The sequence below is a fragment of the Heterodontus francisci genome, unplaced genomic scaffold (assembly GCF_036365525.1).
Source record: "Heterodontus francisci isolate sHetFra1 unplaced genomic scaffold, sHetFra1.hap1 HAP1_SCAFFOLD_59, whole genome shotgun sequence".
NCBI classification, from domain to species: domain Eukaryota; kingdom Metazoa; phylum Chordata; class Chondrichthyes; order Heterodontiformes; family Heterodontidae; genus Heterodontus; species Heterodontus francisci.
The window spans coordinates 9,198,871-9,208,920 of record NW_027140758.1 but is presented as its reverse complement, the minus strand read 5'-3'; positions in this window follow the sequence as shown (position 1 = coordinate 9,208,920).

Genomic DNA, 10,050 nt, shown 5'->3' with positions numbered 1-10,050 from the left:
TGTGTCTGTGTTACTTGGTGTCAGTGTATGTCTTTGTTCCTGTGCATCAGTGGTTCTCTTTGTTACTGGGTGTCAGTGTGTGTCTGTGACACTAGGTGTCAGTATTTAGTTTAGTTTAGTGACACAGCACTTTGACAGGCCCTTCGGTCCACCGAGTCTGTGGCGACCATCAAACACCAATTTATACTAATACTACACTAATCCCGTATACCTATCACATCCCCACCTGTCCCTATATATTTCCCTACCACCTACCTATACTGGGGGCAATTTATGATCGCCAATTAACCTATCAACCTGCAAGTCTTTGGCATGTGGGAGGAAACCGGAGCACCCGGAGGAAACTCACGCAGACACATGGAGAACTTGCAAACTCCGCACAGGCAGTACCCAGAATTGAACGCGGATCCCTGGAGCTGTGAGGCTGCGGTGCTAACCACTGCGCCAATGTGCCCCCCCCCCCCCCGCCCCCCAGAGTGTGCCTGTGTTACTGGGTATCAGTGTATGGCTTTGTTATATGGTGTCAGTGTATGTCTGTGTTACTTGGTGTAAGTGTGTGTCTGTGTTACTGGGTTTCAGTGTATGCCTTTGTTACTAGGTGTGAGTGTGTGTCTGTGTTGCTGGGTATCAGTGTATGTCTTTGTGACTTGGTATCAGTGCATGTCTTTGTTACTTGGTGTCAGTGCATGTCTTTGTTACTGGGTGTCAGTGTGTGTCTGTGTTACTTGGTGTAAGTGTGTGTCTTTGTTACTTGGTGTAATTGCATGTCTTTGTTCCTTGGTGTCAGTGTACGTCTGTGTTACTTGGTGTAAGTGTATGTCTTTGTTACTTGGTGTCAGTGTATGACTTTGTTACTTGGTGTAAGTGTGTGTCTGTGTTACTTGGTGTAAGTTTGTGTCTGTGTTACTTGGTATCAGTGTATGTCTTTGTTACTTGGTGTAATTGTGTGTCTGTGTTACTGGGTAACAGTGTATGTCTTTGTTACTTGGTGTCAGTGTATGTCTGTGTTACTTGGTGTAAGTGTGTGTCTTTGTTACTTGGTGTAATTGTATGTCTTTGTTACTTGGTGTCAGTGTATGTCTTTGTTACTTGGTGTAAGTGGGTGTTTGTGTTTCTTGGTGTAAGTGTGTGTCTGTGTCACTTGGTATCAGTGTTTGTCTGTGATACTTGGTGTAAGTGTATGTCTTTGTTACTTGGTGTCAGTGTATGTCTGTGTTACTTGGTGTAAGTGTATGTCTTTGTTACTTGGTGTCAGTGTATGTCTTTGTTACTTGGTGTAAGTGTGTGTCTGTCTTACAGGGTATCAGTGTATGTCTTTGTTACTTGGTGTAAGTGAGTGTTTGTGTTTCTTGGTGTAAGTGTGTGTCTTTGTTACTGGGTGTCAGTTTATGTCATTGTTACTTGGTGTCAGTGTATGTCTTTTTTACTTGGTGTCAGTGCATGTCTGTGTTACTTGGTGCAAGTGTGTGTCTTTGTTACTTGGTGTAAGTGTGTGGCTGTGTTACTGGGTATCAGTGTATGCCTTTGTTACTTGGTGTCAGTGTATGTCTTTGTTACTTGTTGTATGTGTGTGTCTGTGTTACTGGGTTTCAGTGTATGTCTTCGTTACTTGTTGTCAGTGTTTGTCTTTGTTACTTTGTGGAAGTGTATGTCTGTGTTACTGGGTATCAGTGTATGTCTTTGTGACTTGGTGTCAGTGTATGTCTTTGTTACTTGGTGACAGTGTGTGCCTGTGTTCGTCTTTGTTACTTGGTGTCAGTGTGTGTCTGAGTATGTGTTTGTTACTGTGTGTCATTGTTTCTCTATGTTACTGGGTCTCAGTGTGTGTTTGTTTGTGTTGCTGGGTGTCAATGTGTGTCTGTGTTACTTGGTGTAAGTGTATGTCTTTGTTTCTTGGTGTCTGTGGCTGTCTTTGTTACTTGGTGTCAGAGTTTGTCTTTGTTACTTGGTGTAAGTGTGTGTCTGTGTTGCTGGGTATCAGTGTATGTCTTTGTGACTTGGTGTCAGTGTGTGTCTTTGTTACTGGGTGTCAGCGTATGTCTTTGTTACTTGGTGTAAGTGTGTGTCTGTGTTACTGGGTATCAGTGTATGTCTTGGTTTCTTGGTGTCATTGTATGTCTTTGTTTCTTGGTGTCAGTGTCTGTCTGTGTTACTGGGTATAAGTGCATGTCTTTGTTACATGGTGTCAGTGTATGTCTGTGTTACTTGGTGTAAGTGTGTGTCTTTGTTACTTGGTGTAAGTGTATGTCTTTGTTACTTGGTGTCAGTATATGTCTGTGTTACTTGGTGTAAATGTATGTCTTTGTTACTTGGTGTCAGTGTTTGTCTTTGTTACTTGGTGGAAGTGTGTGTCTGTGTTACTGGGTATCAGTGTATGTCTTTGTTACCTGGAGTAAGTGTGTGTTTGTGTTACTTGGTGTAAGTGTATGTCTTTGTTACTTGGTGTAAGTGTGTGTCTGTGTTACTTGGTGTCAGTGTATGTCTTTGTTACTTGGTGTAAGTGTGTGTTTGTGTTACTTGGTGTAAGTGTATGTCTTTTTTACTTGGTGTCAGTGTATGTCTTTGTTACTTGGTGTAAGTGTGTGTTTGTGTTACTTGTTGTAAGTGTATGTCTTTGTTACTTGGTGTAAGTGTGTGTCTGCGTTACTTGGTGTCAGTGTATGTCTTTGTTACTTGGTGTAAGTGTGTGTTTGTGTTACTTGGTGTAAGTGTATGTCTTTCTTACTTGGTGTCAGTGTTTGTCTTTGTTACTTGGTGGAAGTGTGTGTCAGTGTTACTGGGTATCAGAGTATGTCTGTGTTACTTGGTGTAAGTGTGTGTCTTTGTTACTTGGTGTAATTGCATGTCTTTGTTACTAGGTGTCAGTGTGTGTCTTTGTTACTTGGTGTAAGTATGTGTTTGTGTTACTTGGTGTAAGTGTAAGTCTTTGTTACTTGGTGCAAGTGTTTGTCTGTGTTACTGGGTGTCAGTGTCCGTCCTTGTTACTTGGTTTAAGTGTGTCTCTGTGTTACTGGGTATCAGTGTTTGTCTTTGTTACTTGGTGTCAGTGTATGTCTTTGCGACTTGGTGTCAGTGTATGTCTTTGTTACTTGGTGTAAGTGTGTGGCTGTGTTACTGGGTATCAGTGTATGTCTTTGTGACTTGGTGCCAGTGTATGTCTTTGTTACTTGGTGTCAGTGTATGTCTTTGTTACTGGGTGTCAGTTTATGTCTTTGTTACTTGGTGTCAGTGTATGTCTTTGTTACTTGGTGTCAGTGTATGTCTGTGCTACTTGGTGTAAGTGTGTGTCTTTGTTACTTGGTGTAAGTGTATGTCTTTGTTACTTGGTGTCAGTATATGTCTGTGTTACTTGGTGTAAATGTATGTCTTTGTTACTTGGTGTCAGTGTTTGTCTTTGTTACTTGGTGGAAGTGTGTGTCTGTGTTACTGGGTATCAGTGTATGTCTTTGTTACCTGTAGTAAGTGTGTGTTTGTGTTACTTGGTGTAAGTGTATGTCTTTGTTACTTGGTGTAAGTGTGTGTCTGTGTTACTTGGTGTCAGTGTATGTCTTTGTTACTTGGTGTAAGTGTGTGTTTGTGTTACTTGGTGTAAGTGTATGTCTTTTTTACTTGGTGTCAGTGTATGTCTTTGTTACTTGGTGTAAGTGTGTGTTTGTGTTACTTGGTGTAAGTGTATGTCTTTGTTACTTGGTGTAAGTGTGTGTCTGCGTTACTTGGTGTAAGTGTATGTCTTTGTTACTTGGTGTCAGTGTTTGTCTTTGTTACTTGGTGGAAGTGTGTGTCAGTGTTACTGGGTATCAGTGTATGTCTGTGTTACTTGGTGTAAGTGTGTGTCTTTGTTACTTGGTGTAATTGCATGTCTTTGATACTAGGTGTCAGTGTATGTCTTTGTTACTTGGTGTAAGTATGTGTTTGTGTTACTTGGTGTAAGTGTAAGTCTTTGTTACTTAGTGCAAGTGTTTGTCTGTGTTACTGGGTGTCAGTGTCCGTCCTTGTTACTTGGTTTAAGTGTGTCTCTGTGTTACTGGGTATCAGTGTTTGTCTTTGTTACTTGGTGTCAGTGTATGTCTTTGCGACTTGGTGTCAGTGTATGTCTTTGTTACTTGGTGTAAGTGTGTGGCTGTGTTACTGGGTATCAGTGTATGTCTTTGTGACTTGGTGTCAGTGTATGTCTTTGTTACTTGGTGTCAGTGTATGTCTTTGTTACTGGGTGTCAGTTTATGTCTTTGTTACTTGGTGTAAGTGTGTGTCTTTGTTACTTGGTGTAAGTGTATGTCTTTGTTACTTGGTGTCAGTATATGTCTGTGTTACTTGGTGTAAATGTATGTCTTTGTTACTTGGTGTCAGTGTTTGTCTTTGTTACTTGGTGGAAGTGTGTGTCTATGTCACTGGGTATCAGTGTATGTCTTTCTTACCTGGAGTAATTGTATGTCTTTTTTACTTGGTGTCAGTGTATGCCTTTGTTACTTGGTATAAATGTGTGTATGTGTTACTTGGTGTCAGTGTATGTCTTTGTTACTTGGTGTAAGTGTGTGTTTGTGTTACTTGGTGTAAGTATATGTCTTTGTTATTTTGTGTTAGTGTTTGTCTTTGTTACTTGGTGGAAGTGTGTGTCTGTGTTACTGGGTATCAGTGTATGTCTGTGTTACTTGGTGTCAGTGTGTGTCTTTGTTACTTGGTGTAATTGCATGTCTTTGTTACTAGGTGTCAGTGTATGTCTTTGTTACTTGGTGTAAGTTTGTGTTTGTGTTACTTGGTGTAAGTGTAAGTCTTTGTTACTTGGTGCAAGTGTGTGTCTGTGTTACTGGGTGTCAGTGTCCATCTTTGTTACTTGGTTTAAGTGTGTGTCTGTGTTACTGGGTATCAGTGTGTGTCTTTGTTACTTGGTGTCAGTGTATGTCTTTGTTACTTGGTGTAATTGTCAGTCTTTGTTACTTGGTGTAAGTGTATTTCTGTGTTACTTGGTGTCAGTGTGTGTCTGTGTTGCTGGGTATCAGTGCATGTCTTTGTGACTTGGTATCAGTGTATGTCTTTGTTACTGTGTATCAGTGTTTCTCTGTGTTACTGGGTGTCAGTGTGTGTTTGTTTGTGTTACTGGGTGTAAGTGTGTGTCTGTGTTACTGGGGATCATTGTCTGTCTTTGTTACTTGGTGTCAGTGCATGTCTTTGTTACTTGGTGTCAGTGTGTGTCTGTGTTACTTGGTGTCAGTGCATGTCTTTGTTACTTGGTGTCAGTGTGTGTCTGTGTTACTGGGTGTCAGTTTGTTTTTTTGTGTTATTGGGTGTCAGTGTGTGTCTGTGATACTGGGTATCAGTGTCTGTCTTTGTGACTTGGTGTCAGTGTATGTCTTTGTTACTGGGTATCAGTGTCTGTCTGTGTTACTGGGGGTCAGTGTGTGTCTGTGTTACTGGGGGTCAGTGTGTGTGTGTGTGTGTGTTCCTGGGTATCAGTGTACGTCTTTGTTACTTGGTGTAAGTGCATGTCTTTGTTGCTTGGTGTCAGTGTATGTGTTTGTTACTTGGTGTAAGTGTATGTCTTTGTTACTTGGTGTCAGTGTATGTCTTTGTTACTTGGTGTCAGTGTATGTCTTTGTTACTGTGTGTCAGTGTGTGTCTGTGACACTAGGTGTCAGTATTTAGTTTAGTTTGGAGAGACAGCACTGAAACAGGCCCTTCGGCCGACCGAGTCTGCACCGACCATCAACCACCCATTCATACTAATCCTCCACGAATCCCATATTCCAATAACATCCCTACATGTCCCTATATATTTCCCTACCACCTACCTATACTAGGGGCAATTTATAATGGCCAATTAACCTATCAACCTGCAAGTCTTTGGCATGTGGGAGGAAACCGGAGCACCCGGAGGAAACTCACGCAGACACAGGGAGAACTTGCAAACCCCGCACAGGCAGTACCCAGAATCGAACGGGGGTCCCTGGAGCTGTGAGGCTGCGGTGCTCACAACTGCGCCAATGTGCCCCACCCCACCCCCCAGTGTGTGCCTGTGTTATTGGGTATCAGTGCATGTGTTTGTACTTGGTGACAGTGTAGGTCTTTGTTACTTGGTGTCAGTGTATGTCTGTGTTACTTGGTTTAAGTGTGTGTCTGTGTTACTGGGGGTCAGTGTGTGTTTCTAACTGGGTGTCAGTGTGTGTGTTACTGGGTGCAAGTGTGTGTCTGTCTTACTGGGTATCAGTGTATGTCTTTGTTACTTGGTGTAAGTGTATGTCTTTGTTACTTGGTGTCAGTGTATGTGTTTGTGACTTGGTGTCAGTGTATGTCTTTATTACTGGGTGTCAGTGTATGTCTTTGTTACTTGGTGTAAGTATATGTCTTTGTTACTTGGTGTAAGTGTGTGTCTTTGTTACTTGGTGTCAGTGTGTGTCTGTGTTCCTGGGTTTCAGTGTATGTCTTTGTTACTTGGTGTAAGTGTCTGTCTGTGTTACTTGGTGTAATTGTCTGTCTTTGTTACTTGGTGTAATTGTATGTCTTTGTTACTTGGTGTAAGTGTCTGTCTTTGTTACTTGGTGTAAGTGTGTGTCTGTGTTACTGGTTATCAGTGTATGTCTTTGTTACTTGGTGTCAGTGTATGTCTGTGTTATTTGGTGTAAGTGTGTGTCTGTGTTACTGGGTATCAGTGTATGTCTTTGTGACTTGGTGTCAGTGTATGTCTTTGTTCCTGGGTGTCAGTGTGTGTCTTTGTGACTTGGTGCAAGTGTATGTCTTTGTTAATTGGTGTAATTGTCTTTCTTTGTTACTTGGTGTAAGTGTATGCATTTGTTACTTGGTGTCAGTGTATGTCTTAGTTACTTGGTGTCAGTTTATGTCTGTGTTACTGGGTGTCAGTGTACGTCTTTGTTACTTGGTGTCAGTGTGTGTTTGTGTTACTGGGTGTCAGTGTGTTTGTTTGTGTTACTGGGTGTCAGTGTGTGTCTGTGTTGCTTGGTGTAAGTGTGTGTCTTTGTTACTTGGTGTCCGTGTGTGTCTGTGTTACTGGGTGTCAGTGCATGTCTTTGTTACTGGGTGTCAGTGTATGTCTTTGTTACTTGGTTTAAGTGTGTGTCTGTGTTACTGGGGGTCAGTGTGTGTTTCTAACTGGGTGTCAGTGTGTGTGTTACTGGGTGCAAGTGTGTGTTTGTCTTACTGGGTATCAGTGTATGTCTTTGTTACTTGCTGTAAGTGTATGTCTTTGTTACTTGGTGTCAGTGTATGTGTTTGTGACTTGGTGTCAGTGCATGTCTTTATTACTGGGTGTCAGAGTATGTCTTTGTTACTTGCTGTAAGTATATGTCTTTGTTACTTGGTGTAAGTGTGTGTCTTTGTTACTTGGTGTCAGTGTATGTCTTTGTTACTTGGTGTCAGTGTGTGTCTTTGTTACTTGGTGTCAGTGTGTGTCTGTGTTCCTGGGTTTCAGTGTATGTCTTTGTTACTTGGTGTCAGTGAGTGTGTGTGTTAATGGGTTTAAGTGTGTGTCTGTGTTACTGGGTCTCAGTGTGTGTCTTTGTTACTTGGTGTCAGTGTATGTCAAAATACTTGGTGTAAGTGTCTGTCTGTGTTAGATGGTGTAATTGTCTGTCTTTGTTACTTGGTGTAAGTGTGTGTCTGTGTTACTTGGTATCAGTGTATGTCTGTGTTACTTGGTGTCAGTGGATGTCTGTGTTACTGGGTGTCAGTGTGTGTCTTTGTGACTTGGTGTCAGTGTATGTCAAAATACTTGGTGTAAGTGTCTGTCTGTGTTACCTGGTGTAAGTGTATGTCTTTGTTACTTGGTGTAAGTGTATGTCTGTGTTACTTGGTGTCAGTGTATGTCTGTGTTACTGGGTGTCAGTGTGTGTCTTTGTGACTTGGTGTCAGTGTATGTCTTTGTTACTTGGTGTAAGTGTGTTTGTGTTACTGGGTATCAGTGTATGTATTTGTTACTTGGTGTCAGTGTATGTCTTTGATACTTGGTGTCAGTGTATGTCTGTGTTACTTGGTGTAAGTTTGTGTCTTTGTTACTTGGTGTCAGTGTATGTCTTTGTTACTGGGTGTCATTGTGTGTCTGTGTTACTTGGTGTCAGTGTATGTCTTTGTTACTTGGTGTCAGTGTATGTCTGTGTTACTTGGTGTAAGTGTGTGTCTGTGTTACTGGGTATCAGTGTATGTCTTTGTGACTTGGTGTCAGTGTATGTCTTTGTTACTGGGTGTCAGTGTGTTTCTTTGTGACTTCGTGTCAGTGTATGTCTTTGTTACTTGGTGTAAGTGTGTTTGTGTTACTGGGTATCAGTGTATGTCTTTGTTACTTGGTGTCAGTTTCCGTCAAAATACTTGGTGTAATTGTCTGTCTTTGTTACTTGGTGTCAGTGTATGTCTGTGTTACTTGGTGTAAGTGTGTGTCTTTGTTACTTGGTGTAAGTGTATGCCTTTGTGACTTGGTGTCAGTGTATGTCTTTGTTACTGGGTGTCATTGTGTGTCTGTGTACATTGGTGTCAGTGTATGTCTTTGTTACTGTGTATCAGTGGTTCTCTGTGTCACTGGGTGTCAGTGTGTGTTTGTTTGTGTTACTGGGTGTCAGTGTGTGTCTGTGTTACTGGTTATCAGTGTATGTCTTTGTTACTTGGTGTCAGTGTATGTCTGTGTTATTTGGTGTAAGTGTGTGTCTGTGTTACTGGGTATCAGTGTATGTCTGTGTGACTTGGTGTCAGTGTATGTCTTTGTTCCTGGGTGTCAGTGTGTGTCTTTGTGACTTGGTGCAAGTGTATGTCTTTGTTAATTGGTGTAATTGTCTGTCTTTGTTACTTGGTGTAAGTGTATGCATTTGTTACTTGGTGTCAGTGTATGTCTTAGTTACTTGGTGTCAGTTTATGTCTGTGTTACTGGGTGTCAGTGTACGTCTTTGTTACTTGGTGTCAGTGTGTGTTTGTGTTACTGGGTGTCAGTGTGTTTGTTTGTGTTACTGGGTGTCAGTGTGTGTCTGTGTTGCTTGGTGTAAGTGTGTGTCTTTGTTACTTGGTGTCCGTGTGTGTCTGTGTTACTGGGTGTCAGTGCATGTCTTTGTTACTGGGTGTCAGTGTATGTCTTTGTTACTTGGTGTAAGTGTGTGTCTGTGTTGCTGGGTGTCAGTGTATGTCTTTGTTACTTGGTTTAAGTGTGTGTCTGTGTTACTGGGGGTCAGTGTGTGTTTCTAACTGGGTATCAGTGTGTGTGTTTCTGGGTGCAAGTGTGTGTCTGTCTTACTGGGTATGAGTGTATGTCTTTGTTACTTGCTGTAAGTTTATGTCTTTGTTACTTGGTGTCAGTGTAAGTGTTTGTGACTTGGTGTCAGTGCATGTCTTTATTACAGGGTGTCAGAGTATGTCTTTGTTACTTGCTGTAAGTATATGTCTTTGTTACTTGGTGTAAGTGTGTGTCTTTGTTACTTGGTGTCAGTGTATGTCTTTGTTACTTGGTGTCAGTGTATGTCTTTGTTACTTGGTGCAAGTGTGTGTCTTTGTTACTTGGTGTCAGTGTGTGTCTGTGTTCCTGGGTTTCAGTGTATGTCTTTGTTACTTGGTGTCAGTGAGTGTGTGTGTTAATGGGTTTAAGTGTGTGTCTGTGTTACTGGGTCTCAGTGTGTGTCTTTGTTACTTGGTGTCAGTGTATGTCAAAATACTTGGTGTAAGTGTCTGTCTGTGTTACATGGTGTAATTGTCTGTCTTTGTTACTTGGTGTAAGTGTGTGTCTGTGTTACTTGGTATCAGTGTATGTCTGTGTTACTTGGTGTCAGTGGATGTCTGTGTTACTGGGTGTCAGTGTGTGTCTTTGTGACTTGGTGTCAGTGTATGTCAAAATACTTGGTGTAAGTGTCTGTCTGTGTTACTTGGTGTAAGTGTATGTCTTTGTTACTTGGTGTAAGTGTATGTCTGTGTTACTTGGTGTCAGTGTATGTCTGTGTTACTGTGTGTCAGTGTGTGTCTTTGTGACTTGGTGTCAGTGTTTGTCTTTGTTACTTGGTGTCAGTTTCCGTCAAAATACTTGGTGTAATTGTCTGTCTTTGTTACTTGGTGTCAGTGTATGTCTGTGTT